This window comes from Saccopteryx bilineata, chromosome 10, assembly GCF_036850765.1.
Source record: "Saccopteryx bilineata isolate mSacBil1 chromosome 10, mSacBil1_pri_phased_curated, whole genome shotgun sequence".
NCBI classification, from domain to species: domain Eukaryota; kingdom Metazoa; phylum Chordata; class Mammalia; order Chiroptera; family Emballonuridae; genus Saccopteryx; species Saccopteryx bilineata.
In genome coordinates, this window is record NC_089499.1 from 69,053,937 (window position 1) to 69,078,681 (window position 24,745).

Genomic DNA, 24,745 nt, shown 5'->3' on the forward strand with positions numbered 1-24,745 from the left:
ACATAGGCTCAGAGTGTGATGGATTATATAGAAATTGAGAGTGACTCTCTATGAATTTGCAACATTCAATTTTTTCTCCTAATTAAAGCAATGGCAAAGGCCCCCAAACAAAAGCTGACTGGTGCTGAACAAGGATAACTGTATTCTCCAGGATACCAGAGGAAGGATCCTTGTCCCTGTGTTCTCACAATGAGAGTGCTTGAATTAAACTATGAGCTGACAGCAAATGGTAGCTGACAGTATTTAATTAAAAGCCTTTCTTCTCTATTATACTTCTAACTTCTACTTTCAGTTTAATATATGGACATTTTCAGTTTTTTTATGTATGTAATTAGACTTTGTAATGTAGCTGTTCAGTTTTCAAAGTTAAAAAAATTAGGGTGGTCTACTTCCAGATATCAGGGGGGTGCACGAAGTAATTCCAGCTATGACATGTGTTCTTTTTTAAAGAAAAGCTCAATAAACAACATCTCACAACTCCATGACTGCTGGGGAAAGGTATCCGAGGACTTATAGTTGACCCTTGAATGTCAGGGGTGAGGGATCAGGTGGGTTGAGGAGTGCTAAACCCTCACACAGTTACAAATCTACATATAACTTTTGTCTTCCCCAAAACAACTAATAGCCTACTGAAGCCTAACCAATAACATAAACAATTGATTAACAGTTGATTTTTATGTTATATGTATTAAATACTATATTCTTACAATAGATTAGGCCAGAGAAAAGAAAATTGTACTAAGTAAATTGTAAGGATGATAAAATATATGCATAGTACTGCACATATTTATTGAAAAAATCTACATATAAGTGGACCTATGCAGTTCAAACCCATATTGTTCAAGGCTCGACTGTACCATATCATGTTCATTCTTACACAGAGTAAAATGAAGTTATATGTATGTCTCTTGTAGGAGGTATTCAGTGAGTCACAACTATGATAGGAAGGGAGGTGGAGTGACAGACTCCTGCATGTGCCCCAACCACGATTTACCTGGCAACCACCATCTGGGGCCAATGTTCTGGCCATCTAAGGCTGCTGCTCCATTGCTCGACAATGCATGAGGTGAGACCATGGAGCCATCTTTAGTGCCTGGGGTCAACTTTCTCATTAAAGCCATGGCTGCAGGAAGAGAAGAAAGAGAAAGAGAAAAGGGGGAGGAGAGGGGTGGAGAAGCAGATGGTTGCCTCTCCTGTGTGCCCTGACCAGGAATTCAACCCAGGACTTCTACACACCAGACTGACATTTACCACTGAGCCAACTGGCCAAGGCAAATATGTTTTTTAAATCCTTTGGAAGAGAAAGAATGGGTGGCCATGCTAAGTGGATCACATCTGGAACAAAATTTTTCAGAAGCAATAATGAACCCAAACAAATGAATGTGCAGCTAAACAAACTCACGTCTCCCAGATGTTTGTTCAGCTCTTAATTATCACTCAGGTCTTTCCCACACTGATCCCTATGGAGACACTGAGTGTGCCCTTTATCCAGCAGATCTGTAGTTTTCTTTCTCCTTCAGAACGCTAAGAAGGACATAAACAAGAAAACACACACTCTCACACATATTTAATACATCCCCATACATACGCATAGAAGACTTTACTTTCTCACTGTTTCATAAATACATAGGTAGTTCTCATGCCAATACATCATGATTTTAATTACTTTCTATACTAGAGTAAATAGTGTTATTAGTAATGGCATGGACTTCAGAGCCTGGACTAGGAAACCAGGAAGCTCCATGGTTTCCTAGCTAAGTGATCTTAAACAAGTTATGTAACTAAATCCCTTTTGCAGAAGAGGAATATCAATAGCATCTCTCTGAAAGAGTGATTCTGAAGACAAAGTTATGCATGTATATCTAGCTTATGGAATGCTCCCATGAAATGTTAGCTATGAATATTTACCATCATTATAATTATCAATGAACTGAGACATGAAATCACTCAAGTTAATAAGAAATTACATTTGCAGAAGCAGAAGTTGGTAATAAATCACAAAACTCTTTCAGAAAGACAAGGAGAGGCCTTTTTTTATTCATACTATATATACTTTCTTTTATTTTTTTAAAAAAGATTTTTATTTATTCATTTTAGAGAAAGGAGAGAGAGAGAGAAGAGGAAGGGGCGGGAAGCATCAACTCCCATATGTGCCTTGACCAGGTAAGCCCAGAGTTTCGAACCAGCCATCTCAGTGTCCCAGGTTGATGCTTTATCCACTGGGTCACCTCAGGTCAGGCATATACAAAGGTGGATTAAGGTCGGTTGAGACCCCAGGTGCAGAAGAAAATATTGGGTCCCTTAAAATAAGTGTAAAGTTGGGCTTTTGTAGGGCCTTTCGGAAGTCAGGGCCCAGGACACATGCCAGGTGCACCCACTGTTAAATCTGCCTCTGGACATATATTCTTATTTTCAATAGTCTTAGTGTTAAGGATGGGTGGTGTCAGAAAGAGAGGGTGAGACCAATGGGAAGAAAGATGGAAAAATGAAACAGTGTGAAGATAAAATGGAGGGAGAATTCCAGAATGTAGAGAATGAGAAAAAAAGGGGTACATAATTCTAAAACTACACTTTTATCTTTTCTCTCAAACTACTAGCACCTTCTCTGGCTGTTCTACATCAAATAAGTAACAGCAGTGTCGCTTTAGTAGCTCCAACAAGGGCTAATAGCTAGAGAAATATGGATGTTCACACCTAAAGGATATGAAAAGCATTTACATTCTTTAGACTAGACCAGGGTTTCTCATCCTTATCATTATTAAAAGTTAGGGTCAAATGATTTTTTTGTTAGAGTGGAGTTGTCTTGTGTTTTGCAGAATTATGAGCAGCATGCCAGGCCTTTCTACCCGCTAGATGCTGGTAGTATACACACTTTAGTTGTGATAAACAAAAGTGTTTCCAGATATTGCTAGGCACCTCCTGGTGGAAACTCACCCACTGGTGAGAACCACTGGACTTGACATTTCTCTTCTAGGGGAGAGAGAGACATCTAATCAACACAAGACTTCTTGGTGACATAGTCTGGCAAATTATATTACATGTATCTTGTATTTTATCACTCAGCATCACCTTAAGAGAAATTTGTATCTTTCCCAAGCATTAATTGTATTAAAATTGTATTTAGTGTGTTAAATACTTTATAATAACATAGGGTTTTAATTTTGAAATATATCAGCCTACATTAATCAGAACATTTTCCTGCAGATAGAAATATATTTTCAAACACAAAGAAGTTATAACTATAAATCATGGTAAAGCTGGTAGTATAAGTTGAAAATGAGTTTATAAATAAAAACACAAAAAATTATAAAATAAATGTGTCTTTTACTAGAACCTTTTTTTGATTTTATAAATTGAAAAGAAAAGAGAAATGCATACAGTGAGAGTTGGATATACAATATATTCCACCTATCAAAATACACTAACACAAATAAATTTATGAGCAGGTGTTGCTAACTGCTGTCATCATTTATCTGGATTTGTAAACATCTTGACTTTACAATGAAATGGTGAAAAAAAGAAATAAAATCCTTATCATTAACTGAATGATAAAGCAATGTTAAAGATACACTGCATCACAAGCTTTTTTTCTTTTTTTAAAAAAATTACATAGTTAATTTATTTCAACAATTAAATTTAGCAGAGTGATTTTTAAAATTAATTAATTTAACACCACAAGCTTTCAGTCAGAATCTTTATGTCTTTCATTACTAGGCATTTCTTCAACTTGTTTCAGAGTGGGCTACTGCTGATTACTTATTAGATAGACATGATGTGAAAAGAGGACAAGGATGGACAAATGACTTCAAGGAAGATTTCCAGTTCACTGGTGTATTTTCTCTGTTGAAAAATACAAGCCTTTAGTCAAATTGTTTTTTCCAAGTAAACTGACTGTTAATCTGGCAGATCCAAGGCTAAAATAAGGGTATTTTAAGTATAGTTCTTATCACTACAAAAACAGAGTTAGAAACGGACAAAGTCACCTCAACATTATACTTAGATTGTATAATTCAACTGAGTTGGAAATAATTTTATCAAATTCAATCATTATATTTATCTGCCTTATTTCTGAAAATAGTGAGATGCAAGAAAACACTCACAAGCAATATAATGAGCTCAAAAAACAAATTAATGAACAAAATGAGTATTTCAGCAAGGAGATTTAAACTTTAAAAAAGAGCCAAACAAAGATGAAGAATGCAATACATGAATTGAAAACTAAAATAGCAAAATTAGCTAATAGAACAGGCCAGATAGAGGAGAGAATCAGTGACACTGAGGACAGGCAACTATAGATGCTTCAGAGAGAAGAAGAGAGAGACTCACAAAATAAAAGAAAAATAATAAAGCTCTACAAGATTTGTCTGACTCCATCAGAAAGAACAATAAAGTAATGGGTATATCAGAAGATGGAGAGAAAGGAATGGAGAGCCTGTTCAAACAAATAATTGATGAAAACTTCCCAAGCCCATGGGAAGAGATAGGTCCTCAAATCCAAGAAATAAACAGAATGCCAAGTTACCTCACTCCAAACAGACTTTCTCCAAGGCATAGTGTAATAAAATTACACTATTAAAAATCAATGAGAAAGAAAGAATATTCAAGGCAGCTAGGGAAAAGAAGAACATGATATATAAACAAAGGCCCATTATGTTATCATTGGATTTCTTAGCAGAAACTCTGTAAGTCATAAAAGAGTAGAAACAAATATTCAAAGTACTGAAAGAGAGGAATTACCAGCCAAAAATACTTTATCCATAAACACTATCATTCAAATATAATGGAGAAATAAAAACTGCAGACACACAGAAGCTGAGAGAATTTACCACCATAAAACTCCACTGCAGAAAAACACTCAAGGGGGTTATTCGATTGCATACAAAGAAAAAAGAAATCAAAACTATAAGTAAAACTTCAACAAGGTTATAATAAAAACAAGAATAATCTGTGACAACAATAGCATAAAAGGGAGAGGACAAAGACCTGAGTAGCAAAGGAGGATGAAATGCAGAAACACTCATAAGGCAAAGGACTCTTGTACATATAACAATTTTTTCTCTTAATAACCTAATAGTAACCACCCCACAAAAAATTTACTACTGAAACACATAGCTTAAAAAAAGAAGAAACAGGGAGAAAAGTATAGATTAACCACCAAACAAGAACAACTGACAGAAAGACAAAAGACAAGAATCAAACGAGACAGAGAGTTACCAGAAGAAAAAATCATAAAATGGCTATAGGAAAACTTCAAATGACAATAATTACCTTAAATGTAAATGATCCAAACTCACCAAAAAGAGGCACAGAGGAGCAGATTGGATCAAAAAGCAAAACCCAACTGTATGGTGCTTTCAAGAGATACATCTAAGCTGCAAGAACAAAGTAGATGCACATTGAAAGGTTGGTAAATGATTCTCCAACCAAATAATATCCAAAGAAAAGAAGATTTAGCCATACTAAATATCTGACAATGTTGACTTCAAAACAGCAAAGGTAACCAGAGACAAAAATGGCATTTTATAATGATGAAGGGGATATTATATCAAGACAACATAACATTTTTTAATATATATGCACTGAACTAAGGGAGCACCAAAATATATAAGACATCTTTTCACCAATCTAAAAATAGAAACAGACAAAAACACAATCATACTTTGAGACCTCAAGACACAATTGATGCCTTTAGCTAGATCATTCAAACAGAAAATCAATAAAGAAATACTGACCTTAAATGACACACTGGACCAAATAAATATAATAGACATATACAGGACATTTCATTCCAGAACATCAGATTATACATTCTTTTCCAATGTGCATGGAACATTCTCAAGGATAGACCATATATCAGGCCACAAACCTAATATCAATAAATTCAGGAAGACTGAAATTATACCAAGTATATTTTCTGACCATAAAGCTTTGAAATTAGAATTCAATTGCAAAAAGGAAGTAAAGAAAGCAATAAAAACATGGAAATTAAAATACTTCTAAAAAAATTACTGGGTCAAAGAAGAAATAAAAGCAGAGATCAAAAGAAATAACAGACAAATGAAAATGACAATATGACATACCAAATTTCTGTAATGCAGTGAAAGCAGTAATAAACGTTTATATCATTATGGGCTTATGTTAGGATACACAAATGATCCCAAGTAAATAACCTAATATTGCATCTTAAAATTGTTAAAATTAGGGAACTAAATGAAATAGAGACCAAAACTCAATTGAAAAAGTTAATACAACAAAGAGCTGACTTTATGAAAAGATGAGTAAAATTGACAACTTCTAGCTAGACTTACTAAGGAACAAACAGAGACAACTCTTGTAAACAAAATCCAAAATGAAAGAGGAGAAATTACCACAGATACCATAGATATACAAAGAATTATCATAGAATACTATGAAAAACTATATACCACCACATTTAACAATCTAGAAGAAATGGATAAATTTCTAGAACTATATAATCTCCCTAAACTGAGTCAGGAAGAATTGGAAAACCTAAATAGACACATAAGCAGGGAGAAAATAGAAACAACTACTAATACCTCCCCCAAAATAAAGGCTCAGGACCAGAAACGTACACTAGTAAACTCTATCAAAAATCCAAAAAATTTAGTATGTATCTTTTTCAAATTCTTCCAAAAATAGAAGAAGCAATACTTCCTAACACATTTTATGAGGCAAATATAATCTTGATACCATAAACAGGCAAGGACAACACAAAAAAGGATTAATATCTGTAATGAATACAAATGCAAAAATCCTAAACAAAATACTAGCAAATCAAATAGAACAGCATGTTAAGAACATAAAATACATCACAATCAAGTGGGATTCATTCCAGGAGAACAAGGATGGTTCAACATATGTAATCAATCAATGTAATACACCACATCAACAAAACAAAAAACAAAAATCATATGACCCTATCAATAGATGCAGAAAAAGCATTCAATAAGATATAATATCTTTTTATGTTTAAAACACTCAGTAAAATGGGTATACAAGGAAAGTACCCAAACATAATAAAGGTCATATATGACAAACCATCAGCTTATATCATACTAAATGGTGAAAAAAATGAAGGCTTTTCTTTTAAAATCAGGAACAAGAGAAGGCTCCACTCTCTCCACTCTTATTCAACATAGTTCTGGAAGTTTTAGCCAGAGCAATCAGGCAAGAAAAAAAAAAGGCGTTCATATGGAAATAAAAAGTAAAGGTATCACTTTTTGAAAATGACATGATATAGAAAATCCAAAAGACTCCACCAAAAAACTATTAGAAACAATAAACCAATACACTAAAGTTGCAGGATACAAAATCAACATACAGTGTATAAAAGTCAATTACTTTCCTATATACCAACATTGAAACTTCAGAAAATGAACTAAAAAAATTATTTTACAATTGCAACAACAACAAAATATATACATAGGAATAAACTTAACAAAGGATGTGAAGTACCTATATACTGAAAACCGCAAAACAATATTGAAGAAACTGGAAAAGACACGTGAAATAAAAAAAATCCTCTATGGTCATGGATTGGAAGAATCACATTATATGCAATCCCCACTAAAAGCCCAATGTCATTTTTTAGAGAAATAGAACAAAAAATAACCAGGTTTGTGTGGAATCATAAAGGACCCCAAATAGCCAAAGTAATCCTGAGAAAAAAGAGTGAAGCCGAAAGCATCTCAATACCTGACTTCAAATTATACTACAAAGCCATGATAATCAAAACAGCATGGTATTGGCAGAAAAACAAAAGTACAGACCAATGGAACAGAATTGAGAGCCCAGAAATAAAACTACATATATATATGGATGAATAATATTTGTCAAAGTAACCAAAAACACACAATGGAGAAAAGAAAGTCTCCTCAATAAATGGTACCTGGAAAACTGGAAAGCCACATGAAAAAGAATGAAACGACTACAGTTTGTCCTCCTGCACAAAATTTAATTCAAAATATATCAAAGACCTAAATGTAAGATCTGAAACAATAAATTGCATAGAAGAAACATAGGTACTAAACTCATGGATCTTGGTCATAGGAACAATTTATTAATTTGACCCCAAAGGCAGAGGAAGTTAAGGCAACAATAAATGAATGGGACTACATCAAACTAAAAATTTCTTCACAGCAAAAGAAACTGACAACAAACAAAAAGGCAGCCAACCAAGTGGGAAGTGAGCTTTACAAACAACAGCTCTGATAATGGTTTAATATCCAAAATATATAAAAACTCACAAGGCTCAGCAACAAACAAGCAACAATCCAATTAAAAAATGGGGAGAAAATCTGAACAGATACTTCTTCCAAGAAGACATACAAATGGCCAATACATATATTAAAAGATGCTCATCTTCACTAGATATCCTAGAAATGCAAATCAAAACTATAATGAGATACTACCTCATACATGTTAGATTAGCTATTATTAACAAGAAAGGTAATAAGTGTTGGAGACATTATGTAGATAAAGGAACTCTCATTCACTGCTGGTGAAAATGTAAACTGGTACAGCCATTATGGAAGAAAGTTTGGTGGTTCCTCAAAAAACTAAGACTAGAACTATCTATCATATGACCCAGTAATCCCTCTACTGAAAATGTACCCCAAATACTCAAAAACACTGATATGTAAAGACACATGTGCCCCCATGTTCAACAGGGGATTGGATAAAGAAGGTGTGGTACATATATACAATGAAATACTACTCAGCAATAAGAAATGAAGACTTTGCCATTTATGATCTTGAGAACATTATAAGTGATGTAAGTCAATCAGGAGAAGCTATGGACTATATGATTCCACATATAGGTGGGATATAAAACTGATACTCATGAACATAGATAAAAGTGAAGTGGTTATCAGGAGGAGAGGGTTATGTAGGAGAGGGGGTGTGGGAGAGGAGAAAAGAAGGACAAGTATTTGGTGACGAAGAGTGATTTGACTTAGGGTGATGGGTACACAACATAGTGAACCATTGAAATCTAGAGAGATGTTTACCTGAAACCTGTGTACTGTTATTTATCAATGTCACTCCATTGAATTTAATTTTTTAAATTTAAAACAAAGTAGTGATGATATTGTAAGTAAACCAAGTACTAGTGCTTCAAATTTAAAAGAAACCACAAAAAAGAAATGTGTTGATAATTTGAAAGTTGCAACAGAAACAAACAAACAAACAAACAAAAAAACCAAAAAGAAAAGAAAACAGAAAAGGAAAGAAAACTTTTTGTTAGGCCATATGATAAGGAGCATTTAAGATTTGGTTTCACTGTAGCACCTGGTAGTGAATTATCACCATGGTTATTGTGTGTAGTATGTTCTGAAATTCTGACAAATGATGCATTGAAACCTTCCAAACTCATTTGCCATTTGCATTCAAAGCATAGCAATTTTATTGAGAAGTCACTGGATTTTTTTGAAAGATTGAACCACAAAATGAAAAGTCAGAAAATTCAAATGAAGAAAATGATGACTAGTGACAAACTGCTGTTTCAAATAATTATTTACCTGCCTTTTCAATGTCAAAAATGAAAAAACATTACTATTGGTGAAGAATCAGTAAATTCTTGCATCTTAGATGTCATCTGGGAAATCTGGGTCCTCAAGCTGCACAAAAACTTGAGACTATACCCCTTTCAGACAATACTGTTCAGAGAAGAATTGTTGATATGACCAATGATATTGAAGAACAAATATTAGAGGGGATAAAAAAATTAAAATGTTTTGTGATTCAACTTGATGAATCAACTGACATGAGTAACCAGACTATTCTACTTTGCTTTGTGTGGTATACTGATGATAAAGACTTAAGAAAGAAGTACTCTGTTGTCTCGATCTACTTGTTAGAACCACCAGTTCCAAGATATTTAATGCTCATAATGAGTACTTTCAAACAGAAGGCTTAGACCTGGGAAAGTTTGTCAGTGTGTATGAATGGTGCTGTGGGCATGATTAAGCATCACTCAGAGGTATTGTAAAAATAAAGGATGTTGTGGCCCTGGCCGGTTGGCTCAGTGGTGGAGCATTGGCCTGGCGTGCAGGAGTCCCGGGTTCAATTCCTGACCAGGGCACACAGGAGAAGTGCCCATCTGCTTCTCCACCCCTCCCCCTCTCCTTCCTCTCTGCCTCTCTCTTCCCCTCCCGCAGCCAAGGCTCCATTGGAGCAAGGATGGCCCGGGCGCTGAGGATGGCTCTGTGCCCTCTGCCTCAGGTGCTGGAGTGGCTCTGGTCACAACAGCGCGCCGCCCGGATGGGCAGAGCATCGCCCCCTGGTGGGTGTGCTGGGTGGATCCCAGTCGGGTGCATGCGGGAGTCTGTCTGACTGCCTCCCCATTTCTGGCTTTGGAAAAATACAAAAAAAAAAAAAAAAGGATGTTGCACATCCAGAAATGTTGTCCACATACTGTATGATTCACTGGCAGCATTTAGTTGCAAAGAAACTTTCCCTTGAATTGAACACAGTGAAGATAATTAATGATATTCATAGTAGAGGTTTAAACTCCAGACTGTTCACTATACTATGTGAAAGCATGGATTCACAACACCAATATCTCATTCTCTACATGAAAGTGAGGTGACTCTTCAGAGAAAGGGTTCTTTCACACTTTTTTGAGTTGAGAGAAGAAGTGAAATAGTTTCTGCAAGAGCAAATCTGTAGTAGTAGAACTTTGATTGGATAAAGAATGGATGGTGAAGCTTGCATATGTGGTGGATATAATCTTCAGGGGTTTAACACAAATATTTTTTCATTAATAAATAAGATAGATGCATTCAAAAAGAAACTTAGTCTTTGGAAAAGTTTTATACAGGAAAAAGATGTACAGATATTTCCACATTTCCAAGACTTACGGATTGCTGCAGACATCAACAGGATATTCATATTTAATATAATAATTCAAAATTTAAAAGCATTAGTTCAAAATGTTGACCATTGTTACCCTAAAAATGAGGGTCTCTGTAAAAGTAACTTTTGGATCAATAATCCATTCTTGGAAGATATCAATTCTTGCTTCCTTAGTCATTATAAAGAAGAAAAACTGATAGATTTTTCTTCTTACGGCACTCTGGTGCCCAACATAAAATGCAGTCATTGTCACAGTTTGGGATATCACTGGAAGAATAATACCCATCTCTTCGTTACAACGCTGTTAAATTTTTCATCATATTTTCTACTACCTACATGTGTGACACTTACTCAGCCCCGTCACTAATAAAAACCAAACAGATAAACTGAGTGGATGTCAATGCAGCGCTTCCTCTCTCAGAAACAGAGCTGCAGCCTTGGTTATCAGTGTTCTTGCGAAGAAGCAACAGCAGATTTCACATTAGTTTGACTTGAATGAAATATTGTTTTCTAGAAATTTCAGTTGTATTCTAGTCAAAGTATATATATTTTACTGTTCATCTGGTTATTTTAGAGAATTTTCATTTTATAGTATTATAATTAAAAGATCACACACAAAATACTAATCGTTTTTATTATTAATGAAATGACTTAGTGGTTCCTGAAAAATTCTCCTATTTTCACCAGTCCTCAAGTGTAAAAAGGTTGAAAACTACTGCCTTACCTATATAATTCCTGAAAACAGTTACAAATATACATAAATTTTATGTATTATACACATTTAGATTCAGACATCTATGTAAACTTTACATAGATATCTAAAACCTAAAAATGAGTTAGTTATGGCAGTGTTTTTCAACCTCCAGTTTGCAGACTGGTGCTGGCTGGCCAGGAATTTTGTGCTGGTCCATAAAAGAGAACTACCTTGACGTTGTATAAAGATTATAGTTTGTAATCAGTGGATTGAAAACCACTAAGTTATGGTATAAGAATAATAATTAGTGCTAAAATAAAACAAGAATTCTACATGGCTACTCTTGTAGTGGTCACAAAACAATGCAAAATTAAAAATAATTTTTTAAAGAGTAGATTTATAATATTTTAATTCTAAGATATATTGTTAAAGCTGGGCAGTGGGTAAAGAGAAGATGCTTCAAGACTCATTTACATAAAGCCATATATTTTTCATTTTAATATTGAAAAATTTATGATAAATGGTTATTTTTTTATGTTAACAGTAACTACTAGTCAGGAAAAAGGGAAGAATAAAGAGGAGTTCACCATATGCCTTGAGATAAAGAAAATGTCAGTCAGTTTTTGGAAATTTTCTAGACACCTGTGACTACACAACATTTAATTCAACCAAACAAATTAATGTTTATATTTCTCTTCTTACAGACAATTAGAGTTTACTGTGTATTATTTACTATTGTTTTTCTAACAGGTTTATTAAAGTGAGTTGAAAATATAGGAATTTTTACTGATCACTATTTTGGTTCATTATCAGTGAAAATGTCCCATAGGAAAAAGGAAGTAGGAGACAGGCTTGGGAGAGACTGTTTTTTCTTCCAAGTTCAATGCACATAAAAGGTGTGTCCAGTGCATACCTACGTTATAGACTGACATAGAAAATTACACATTTTAAACATCTATAAAAATAGCAATTAATAGAGAGGATGTCTGGTTGGGACTTGATTTTTCAGACGCTTGAAAGCAAAGAGGAGGTGTTTTCAAAATGGTGGTAGTAAAAGATCCAGGGATAGATTTTTCAGACAACCTCCTTTAATTTGAGCACTTTTTAGGGAGGTAGCTCTTTGATGGGAAGCAGTTTCAACTGCCAAAGATGCAAACATCTGGAAGACAATTTTTTTTTTTTTACAGAGACAGAGAGAGAGAGAGAGAGTCAGAAAGAGGGATAGATAGGGACAGACAGACAGGAACAAAGAGAGATGAGAAGCATCAATTATCAGTTTTTTGTTGTGACACCTTAGTTGTTCATTGATTGCTTTCTTACATGTGCCTTCACTGTGGGGCTACAATAGACTGAGTAACTCCTTGCTCAAGCCAGCGACCTTGGGTCCAAGCTGGTGAGCTTTGCTCAAACCAAATGACCTCTGGGTCTCGAACCTGGGTCCTCCACATCCCGGTTCGATGCTCTATCCACTGTGCCACCGCCTGGTCAGGCCATCTGGCAGACATTTTAAAAAATAGAAAGAGCTGTTAAGTTCATGTAGGTGAGCATCACTTAGAAAAGTGTGGCTGATACTTTCAAGAGTAGGGATCATTCCTAATTTATGAATGAAAATTGGGTGAATGAGTTGGTTTAAATAATTGAGAAGAGGCACCTATTTTGAGATATGTAGACCTCAAAAATCCTGCACTGTTGCAAGCTCCAAGTTCTGGGCTAGGAGGCTTGAGACCACCATAGGCAGGAATCAAAAGCTGGCCTCAGTTTGGGGTGTTTCACTGGGTGGCCTTGTGAAAGTTAAGAAACTCCTCAGGGCCCTAATTTCCTCAGTCACTGTGACTACCTATTTTCCAGAGAGCCCAGTAGGAGCCACTGAGCCTGAGGTTGGTGTCCAACAATTGTAGTTCGAATCTCCATTTGATCACAAAGTACCTGTGGGGCCATGGCCAGTCATATATTTCATCTCCTTGTTTTTTATTGTTCTCACTGGCAAAGCGGGGCATGACCCCTACTTTATAGGTACATATGGAATAAATAGATAATATTATACATTACGTAGTCTGAAAGTTATGTAGTCAGTAATTTAGTTTCCCTTTCCTTCTTTGTCAGAAGAAAAACATACTTGAAATAAGCCACAATATATACAAATGTTTACATATTTGTATGCCAGGCACTTAATTATCACCTATAACAACCCAGTGAGAAAGGTTTATTATTCCAAATTTACTGATTAGAAAACAGGCTGGGGTGGTGGTGGTAAGAAACTTGCTCAAATGGTAAATAAACAGAAGCACAGAGCTCCTATTATACTTCATGTTTAACTTATTCCAGAGCTCAACTTTCAGCTACTACCATTTAATACCTTAATAATTATCAATATGTATAAGAGATTTTGCATACATTACACACTTAATCTAAAAATGACACCATTAAAATAAAGTCTCAATTTCCCTTCCCTGATCTTAAACTGAGGTGACTAGTTCGGTGGCAGGCAAAGCTTGTTCTGTAGGGAGTTAGAACAATTATAAGCCTCTCTAAGGAATCAATAAATGGTGAAGTTTGTCAAAAAGTAAAATATTACAAAGGCAGTTGCTATTAATTTTTAAATAATTGCTGGAGCCTAGTTCCATTAGCAAGAAGCTACATATATATTCTGCCTAATTTGATAGAGCTGAACTTCAAAAACAGATTAAGTCTTTTTAGTTTTTCATTTCAAACAAAGATAATTAGCTTGAAATATAGGAGAAGAGAATAAATCACAAATACTGATATTTCAAAGACATTTCCTTTTACTTGATCCTGATTTGGTTGACATCTTGGTGCATAAAAAGTAATGTTCCATCTGTAAGCAAGTTTCACATATTTTATTCGGAAATACCATTCTTATATTTTAGCCCCTAGATGATAATTTCCGAAGTTTCATCTCCTTTTGTGTGACAGTTATTTAGTGATTACTTGGAAACTCATGAGTATAAACAGCAAATAAGGAAATGTGGTAAAACTGAGAAATATCAGAAGGTCAAAAGTGAAGTGAGGGAGTTTTTCTATATAAGCTGGAGTGAAATGGTTACTTCAATTCTCCTTGCTGCTTTAAAGACCAGGAACCACTCCTAAGCCCTTTTACTGTGGCCTGGTCATATTACCTTGAGCTCTCACCAGCCTAGAAGGAATCTCAAGACGGTATATGTATCTGCCAGATAATTTCAAGCAAGGCTTTTACCCAATATAGCAACACAGACATCTGGGCAGTACTTGAAAAATTGAAATAAACATTTATCAACAGCGGCCCTAGCCAGTTGGCTCAGTGGTAGAGCGTCGGCCTGGCATGCAGAAGTTTCGGGTTCGATTCCCGGCCAGGGCACACAGGAGAAGTTCCCATCTGCTTCTCCACCCCTCCCCCTCTCCTTCCTCTCTCTTCCCCTCCCGTAGCCGAGGCTCCATTGGAGCAAAGATGGCCCGGGCGCTGGGGATGGCTCCTTGGCCTCTGCCCCAGGCGCTAGAGTGGCTCTGGTCGCGACAGAGCGACGCCCCGGAGGGGCAGAGCATCGCCCCCTGGTGGGCAGAGCGTCGCCCCCTGGTGGGCGTGCCGGGTAGATCCCCGTCGTCGGGTGCCTGCGGGAATCTGTCTTGTCTCTTCCCGTTTCCAGCTTCAGAGAAATACAAAAAAAGAAAACAACAAAAAACATTCCATTCTTTGCACAAACATTTATCAACAAAGCCCAAAGTTTGCCTTAAAGGACTACATTTTTCCTTAGTATTATCTCATTAGTAGCAAGACATGTCTAAGGGAGACCCTAAACAAGGTCTAGGCTCATGTCTCTCTTGTGGTTTTTCCTGATATGTCTGTTATGCATCTTGTCCCTCCTAACTTGTTCACCCAATTTAACATTTATTTTAGCCAGTTGAAAAAATCACTCCGAATACCACTCACTAGCAATAATAACAAAACACCAAATGCAGTACTATTCTGTTTGTCATTCCTATTGGATTGACCAGCCACATACTGGCAACAGTGTTGGTCTTTGGGTGTTATGGTGGACTGAAGGGAAATACAGACAGTCTCAACATATGGCGTTTTGAGTTTACAATGCTCGCTCCCATAAAACCTAAAAAGATTGAGACATGAGTGTTTCGGCTTGACTGTTAGTGTTGTATTTATGAACTAGGTGGGCAAACTAGTTTGGTTGTGTGCGGCTGAAGACTATGCAGTAACACGGCGTAAGAATGAGGGAGTTGCCGTCCCCCAGTACGTTTACCTGTGCCATTTTGGGCTGTTAAAAGCACAAGTGTTCCATTCATGTTTGGCTAGGGTGTGTTTTGACTTACAAAATTCAGGTTACGTCACTGTCATAGGAATTGAACTATGTCATAACCCAAGGACCCCATCTATTTACTATTTATGCTATTTACTATGCAAAATTATTTAACCTTTTCCAAATTATGGATTCTGGCTTTACATCTTTTAATAAAAGATTTTCAAGCCTGACCAAACTTCTGGAAAGAAATTTGTAATAAAAGCTTGCCTTGGGCTGTTTCCAGATCTCCGCTATTGTGAACAATGCTGCCACAAACATGGGGGTGCATTTCTCCTTCTGGAGCAGTTCTATGGTGTTCTTGGGGTATATTCCTAAAAGTGGGATAGCTGGGTCAAAAGGCAGTTTGATTTTCAATTTTTTGAGAAATCTCCATACTGTTTTCCACAGAGGCTGCACCAGTCTGCATTCCCACCAGCAGTGTCTGTCAGAAGACAAGTGGATTAAAAAGCTTTGGTACATATATACTATGGAATACTAGTCAGCCATAAGAAATGATGACATCGGATCATTTACAACAACATGGATGGACCTTGATAACATTATACGGAGTGAAATAAGTAAATCAGAAAAAAACTAAGAACTATATGAACCCATACATAGATGGGACATAAAAATGAGACTCAGAGACATGGACAAGAATGTGATGGAAACAGGGGGTGGGGTGGGGTGTGGGGAGGGGGCTAGGAAGGAGAGGGAGGGGGTGGGGGAGGGGAGGGGCACAAAGTAAACCAGATAGAAGGTGACGGAGGACAATTTGACTTTGGGTGAGGGGTATGCAACATAATCAAAGGTCAAAATAATCTGGAGATGTTTTCTCGGAACATATGTACCCTGATTTATCAATGTCACTGCATTAAAATTAATAAAAATAAGGGGGAAAAAAGCTTGCTTTTTGTATCATTTCCCATTTTTACCTCATTACTATGAGAAAGAGTATATTACTATCTGAACATCTCATCAGTTCTGAGAACTGTAGCTGTAGGCAGTTCATAAAATGGAAACTGGTAACTGTTTGGATTTCTCATTTGCATGTGTACCACACTCAACAATTGTTTAATTTGCATTTCATTTGTATATTTTGTGAACTTCTTATACATGTGCACTGGGCTGGGAGTATGTGTGGGGTGTTGGTTAATGATGGTAGAGGGACTAGTTTTAATATAGTTTGATAGTTGGTTCAGAATGGCTCATGCCTGACCTGTGGTGGCGCAGTGGATAAAAGCGTCGACCTGGAAATGCTGAGGTCGCTGGTTCGAAACCCTGGGCTTGCCTGGTCAAGGCACATATGGGAGTTGATGCTTCCAGCTCCTTCCCCCGTCTCTCTCTCCTCTCTCTCCCTCTCTGTCTCTCTCTCTCTCCTCTCTAAAAAATGAATAAATAAAAATTAAAAAAAAAAAAAAGAATGGCTCATGCAACAGGTAAAAACTAAAACATTGAAAGATATTAAATTATTTAAAAATAATATCTTACATGCCCTCTTTTTTTTGCATCAGTTTCAGGTGTACAACAAAATGATTCAATATGTATATTGTGAAATGATCACGACAATGTCTAGTTAACATCCATCATTATACATAGTGACAAAATTTTTACCTTGTGATATACATGTCATTTTCTGATATCACTGGTATTTATATTTGACCTCCCAAAACTCATTCTTGGGCTACATTTCGTAAATTATCTTGCTGCATGGATCAGATAGAATTATTGCCTAATCACCTATTTGAAGTACTTGTGTGAAAAACAAAAATGAATGAACAAGGTAAAATTCATCTGTGCAAATCATGGTGGTGACTCCAAACAACTCAGTTCTTTTCTCTGGTGTCAGAGTTCTAACCAGACCTGCACAACTCTCACTTAGCACAAGATTTTTTCTTGACACAGGTTTTTCTGAGGCAGGAGATTATCTTGATATCTATACTGTCTTATACATTTTACATGAGATAGGTCCTGTAGACTGCTAAAATGACAAACACACATACATCTAAATACAAGCTTTGGTACTAGCTGTCCTGAAGGCCATGGGTGGACTATTTATCCAGACTTGTACACTAATAAGTGTACCTGTATTCAGAAAAATCTCTTATAAATTCCAAGTGATTATGAAGCAGGATCTCAGGACATGGGTGTATTTCCTTGTGGTCTCTGTTTCTTGACCTCAAACTCATGGTACATTATTAGTTTCTGTATTGATAGTCATGTTAGGAAAGCTTGCAAGATCTTCAGTCAACCTTAACTGTTGCCAATCTCTAATGCTCTCCCCTTGAAGTTAACTTCACCACCACTGCCTCACTTAAAGGTGAAAAAGGAAGAGACTGCATTGCCAGCTTCCAGGTCATATTGTGGAAAGTTAGGGGAAGGTAGTTAGGGGGTTCAGGAGCCATTTTGAGCACAAGAGCCAATTCTTGGAAACTGACTTACACAAAGAAACTGACTGGAGTTACCTGGGGCAGGCACTAATCTGTCTCCTCAGGGCAGCTCAGGAAGGTCACAAATATATATATTTTTACACATACATTTTTTATAGAATTTATTGGGGGTGACATTGGTTAATAAGATTACACAGGTTTCAAGTATACATTCTGAGTAAAGGTCACAGTGACAGAAAGGGGGAGCTCTGAGCAGCTGGGATCTTCACCATGACAGATGAGAATAAGAATGATGAATTGGTAATAATTCTCTTGTTGAAGAAAGTGGTGATCAATTCTGCTATTTTTGCTCTAGCAAACAGAAAGAAAAATCCACCTTAGTAAAAAGACTTCTTAAATACTGAGATTGGGCTAATTTCCCTAAAAGGATGTTTTAGATAAATACCAACTTACTATTTAACTCAGTGTTTAGAAAATATATATATTTTTTGTTTCAATGAGATTTTATCTTTATTTTTTTTTAGTCTTTACCTTAACAGAAGCAGAAAACTTATCTTAATCAATACTCAATTGGCCCACAATTACTGAGCCTTCAGGAGACTAGCCTAGTCCTCCCAAGGAATACAAAATCATGATCCTCAAAAGGATTCTATCTTGATGGAAATAGAAAAACTCTTATATAAGAAATAATTAGAGAATAGTTATATTTTTGAATATTTTAGAAGATCACTGGAGTCTAGGGTAACCAAAAAATATTCCATGGAGTGTAAGAAACTGAGCTTTAAAGCTAAAGACACTGCTCACAAAAAATAGGAGATATTTCAAAATGAATATGAAGTGATACGCAGTTTATTTATATATCTATTTTAACATTTGGTTGGTTAATTTACCTGGTTACATGTTCCTCTGTCCTCCTCCAATAAAAATGAGCCTTAAACTTCGTATTAGAGTCATCTGGGGAATGTATCAGAAGTGTAGTTTGGAGTACTCTCAGCTATTCATGTACCTTGTCACATTCAGAACCAGGTCTGAGCCTTTTCCTGGGTTATATCCTCTTAAGAAGAGAGTCAGGAATTGTAAATTGTGCAATTTATTCTCAGGTGTATTAATTTATCTCCACTTATAACAAATTAATTGGAAATCTACTGTTCACATAAAGGTCCCGACTCTGAGTTACTCATCTAGTATAGCTGACACAGGGCTGGTGAGGGGTATCTGATGGGTTGCTGTTGAGAATGAGAAGCTGCAAAGTACATCATTAAGAGGACAGGTACATCAGAGAGAGAAGGAAAGGGCTCAGGGGAATTTGAAGGGGCAAATTTCTGGTGGGAAGTGTGAATACTGCAGTCTCAGTGGGGTTTGAGTCCTGACTTTGACACATCTTGGTCATGTGACCCTGAGCTAGATCTTCAGCTTTTCTGGATGTTAGATCCTTAGATAACTGGCTACTAGAACTGCTTATCTGAAATCAATATTAATATGAGCAGCACAGAGTGCCCCAGGAAATTGCATTTTGGAAAGGTACCAGATTTACAACATAGAAGAGTCTGAGCTACTTGTTGAAAAATAGTGTATTTTAAAATTGTATTTAAAAAATTAAATTTAACGGGGTGACATTGATCAATAAGAGTACATAGGTTTCAGGTAAACATTTCTATAGCATTTGAACTGTTGATTATATTGTATACCAGTCACCCAAAATCAAATCATTTCCTGTCACTGTATATTTGTCCTTTATAGCCTTTCCCCCTTCTTCCCCCCCAATCTCCTCCCTCTGGGAACCACTGCATTCTTATCTGTGTCTGTGAGTCTGTTTTATATCCCACCTATGTGTGAAATGATACAGTTCTTAGCTTTTATGATTTACTTGTTTCACTCAGTATAATGTTCTCAAGGTCCATCCATGTTGTCGTAAATGGCAATATATAATAATTTTTGATGGCTGACTAATATTCCATTGTATATATGAACCACATTTTCTTTATCCAATCCTCCATCGTGGGATACTTTGGTTGTTTTCATGTCTTGGCCACTGTGGATAATGCTGCTATGAACATAGGATCTTTTTATACCAATGTTTTTGAGTTTTGGGGGTATATACCCAGTAGAGGGATTGCTGGGTCATATGGTAGTTCTATTCTTGATTTTTTGAGGAACCATCATACTTTCTTCCATAATGATTGTAATAATTTGCATTCCCAATGGCAGTGATTGAGGGTTTCTTTTTGTCCACAGCCTCTCCAACACTTCTTATTAACTGTCATGCTGATAATAGCCAATCTAACAGGTGTGAGATGGTATCTCTTGTAGTTTCGATTTGCATTTCTTTTTTTTTTACTGATTTTAATTTATTGTGTTTACATAGATTCTAGTGTTGCCCAGAATGCATCCCCCTCTCCCCCGTTTCCCCTCAACATCTCCTTTGTCCCTCTCCTCATAGCACCCTCCCCTCTTCCTTTCAGGTTTATCCCATCCTATCATCCCCTTTCCCTCTGTTCTATTTTTCTCTGGTCCCTATGATCTCTCCTCTGTCTCAATTTCATTCCTCAGTTCACATTGTTCATTGGATTCCTCAAATAAGTGAGGTCATATGATATTTTTCTTTCTCTGCCTGGCTTATTTCACTTAACGTAATAGTTTCCAGGGCCATCCATGTTGTCGCAAAAGGTTGATTTCCTTCTTTTTTATGGCTTCATAGTATTCCATTGTATATATGCATTTCTTAAATAGCTAGTGAAGATGAACACCTTTACATATATCTGTTGGCCATTTGTATGTCTTCTTGGGAGAAGTGTTTGTTCAGGTTTTCTCCCCATTTTCTAATTGGATATTTGCTTGTTTGTTGCTGAGCTTTGTGAGTTCTTTATATATTTTGGATGTTAAAGCCTTATCAGGACTGTTGCTTGTAAATATCATCTCCTATTGGTTAGCTACCTTTTTGTTTTGTTATCTGTTTTTTTTTTTTTTCTGTGCAGAAGCTTTCTAGTTTGATGTAGTCCATTCATTTATTTTTTGCTTTTACTTCCCTTGCCTTTGGGGTCAAATTTATAAATTGTTCTCTATGGCCAAGGTCTATGAGTTTAGTACTTATGTTTCTTCTATGTAATTTATTGTTTCAGATCTTATATTTATGTCTTTGATCCATTTTGAATCAAATTTTGTGCAGAGGGACAAACTGTAGCTGTTTCATTCATTTGCATGCATATTTCCAATTTTCCCAGCACCATTTATTGAAGAGGATTTCTTTTCTGCATTGTATGTTTTTGGCTCTTTTGTCAAAGATTATTTGTTCAAAAATATGTGGCTTTACTTCTGTGCTCTTGATTCTGTTCCACTGGTCTGTATGTTTGTTTTCCTGCCGATATCATGCTGTTTTTATTATCATGGCTCTGTAGTATAATTTGAAGTCAGGTAGGGAGATACCTTTGGCTTTCCTCTTTTTTCTCAGGGTTGATTTTGCTATTCAGCATTTTTATGGTTCCACACCAATCTGGTGTTTTTTTTGTACTATTTCTTTAAAAAATGAAATCGGGATTTTAGTGAGGATTGTATTAAATTTGTATATTGCTTTGGGTAATGTGGACATTTTATCTATGTTGATTTTTCCAATCCATGAACATGAAGTATTTTTCCATTTTATTGTATCTTATTCAATTTCTTGCAATAATGCTTTGCAGTTTTCAGTATATAGGTACTTTATATTCTTTGTTAATTTTACTCATATGTATATATATTTTTTTGTTGCTGCAATTGTAAAATAATCGGTTTTTGAGTTCATTTTTTGAAGTTTTATTGTTGGTGTATAAGAAAGCAATTGACTTTTCTTTTTTATTTATTTTTTCCATGACAGAGACAGAAAGAGACAGAAAGAGGGACAGATAGGTACAGACAGACAGGAAGGGAGAGAAATGAGAAGCATCAATTTTTCATTGCGGCACCTTAGTTGTTCATTGATTGCTTTCTCATATGTGCCTTGACTGGGGGGCTACAGCAAACCAAGTGACCCCTTTCTCAAACCAGATGAGCCCACACTCAAGCCACTGAACTTGGAGTTTTGAACCTGGGTCCTCCATGTCTCAGTCTGACACTCTATCCACTGTGCCACTGCCTGATCAGGTGCAATTGTCTTTATATTATATACTAATTTTGTATCCTGCAACTTTAGTGTCTTTGTTTATTGTTTCTTATAGTTTTTCAGTGAAGTTTTTGGGGTTTTATTGTATCATGTCATCTGCAAAAGGTGATACCTTTACTTTTTCTTTCCCATATAGATGTCTTTTATTTTTTTCTCTTGCCTGATTGCTCTGGCTAAAACTTCCAGAACTATGTTGAATAACAGTGGATAGAGTGGGCAGCCTTGTCTTATTCCTGATTTTAGAGGAAAAACCTTCATTTTTTTTCACCATTTAATATGATATAAGCTGATGGTTTCTCATATATGACCTTTATTATGTTAAGGTTCTTTCATTCTATACCCATTTTATTAAGCATTTTAAACATACAGTGATGTTCTATTTTATTGAATGCCTTTTCTGCATCTATTGATAGGATCATATAATTTTTATTCTTTATTTTGTTGATGAGGTGTATTACACTGATCAATTATGTATGTTGAACCATCCTTGTGCTCCTGGAATGAATTCCACTTGACTGTGATGTATTATGTTTTTAATGTGTTGTATTCATTTTGCTAGTATTTTGTTTAAGATTTTTGTAACTGTATTCATTAGAGATATTGGTCTGTAGTTTTTTGTGTGTATGTGTGTGTGTGTTGTCCTTTCAGGTTTTGGTATCATGGTTATATAGTGGTACCTTGAGATACAACCAGACCAACATACAAATTTTTTAAGATACTAGCTGCAACTCAGTCTGTAATTTTGTTCAAGATCTGAGTGAAATTCCGAGATACGAGTCATGATTCAGGAAACTGCTGCTAGTTGGTACGTTGGCACACGGGTCTAGTATTGGCAGTTTGATATACAAGCTGACTGATTTAGAGCTCGGTTACAGAATGAATTAAATTTGTATCTCAAGGTACCACTGTACTGGCTTCATAAAATGTTTTAGGGAGTATTGGCCTTTCTTCTATTTTTGGAAGACTGAGAAAAACATACTAAATCTTTTTTGAATGTTTAGTAGAATTCACTAATGTAGCCATCTGGTCCTAGATTTTTATTTTGGGGGAAGGGTTTATAGTTTTTTCTATTTTCTACCTGCTTATGGACATTTAAGTTTTCCAATTCTTCATTACTCAGTCTAATAAGAGAGTATAGTTCTATGAGTTTATTCCATATTCTTTAGATTGTTGAATTTGGTGGAAGTACCTGACTCTTGTGGATATCCTCAGTTGGTAGTACAGAGCATGCCATATAATAGTTATTCAATAAACATTTGATAAATGACTAAAGGGATGAACAGTTGAATGAAAAAGAATACTAATCCAAACTAGAGCTCTCAACTTCAGTGATATTGACATTCGGCCACATTTCGGCTGCCTTGAGCACAGTAGGGTATTTAGGAACAATCCTGACTTTACCCACTAAATGCCAGTAGCCTTCTCTCCAGTCATGACAACCAAAAATGTCACTGGATATTACTGCATATTTCCTGAGGGCTGAATCATACCCAGGTTAAAACCACTATCCGAGACTGATACAACAGCATAAAGAAAACCCTTAACACAGTATGTGGCACTTAGGCATTGAACAAGTGCTGGTGCCATTGCTTAAAACTATTTGGGGTGTTGAATCACTAAAGATAAATTGAAAGAAGCTCAGATTTAAACTTTATAAATAAAAGGGTTGCAACACAGTTCTGCAAACCTTGTAAGGTTTGATAATTATTTTCTCCTTCAGAGTGGTAGCTAAGCATGGTCATAAGAAAAAATTAACTTGATTTTGAGCATCCCTAGTGGTTGTCTGATCCTTAATTAAAAAAATGTTATGTGTTGTAATTTATCAGTGTGATTCCTATTAAGTCAGTGGGGAGTCAATGAATAAATCCATCCACAAGACTTGAAAATGTAACCTCAAATGTGATCCACTTGTCATATTCATGAGAATTATAATTGATTGCTTGTATCTCCACACAATTTTCTTCTCCTCCCTCTTTAAAAATTTAAGCAAAAAAAAAAAAATAAAGCCACATACATTTTGTAAAATGAAATAACCTTGTCAAGAAGGAAAAGAGTAATGAAAGAGAAAGGGTCAGTATTATAAACTTTATTCCACTTTATTCTTTAAACATCTGGCCACTCCTATAGCTTCAACCTAACATTAGAGTTTCCCTGGGGTTGGGACTACTGAAAACTGAGGTTGTGATTGAACTACAAGAAAGTGTGACTTTGTACTTCACTTTGTAGGAAAAAGTGAGGATTCTTACAGAAGCACACAAAGGTATGTTTTGAAAGCAGAATTCAACCTTTTACATGGTGTTCAAAATAATGAGTAGGGGGCTTTAATAAAATAGTTAAAATGAAAGAAATACTCAATAGAGAA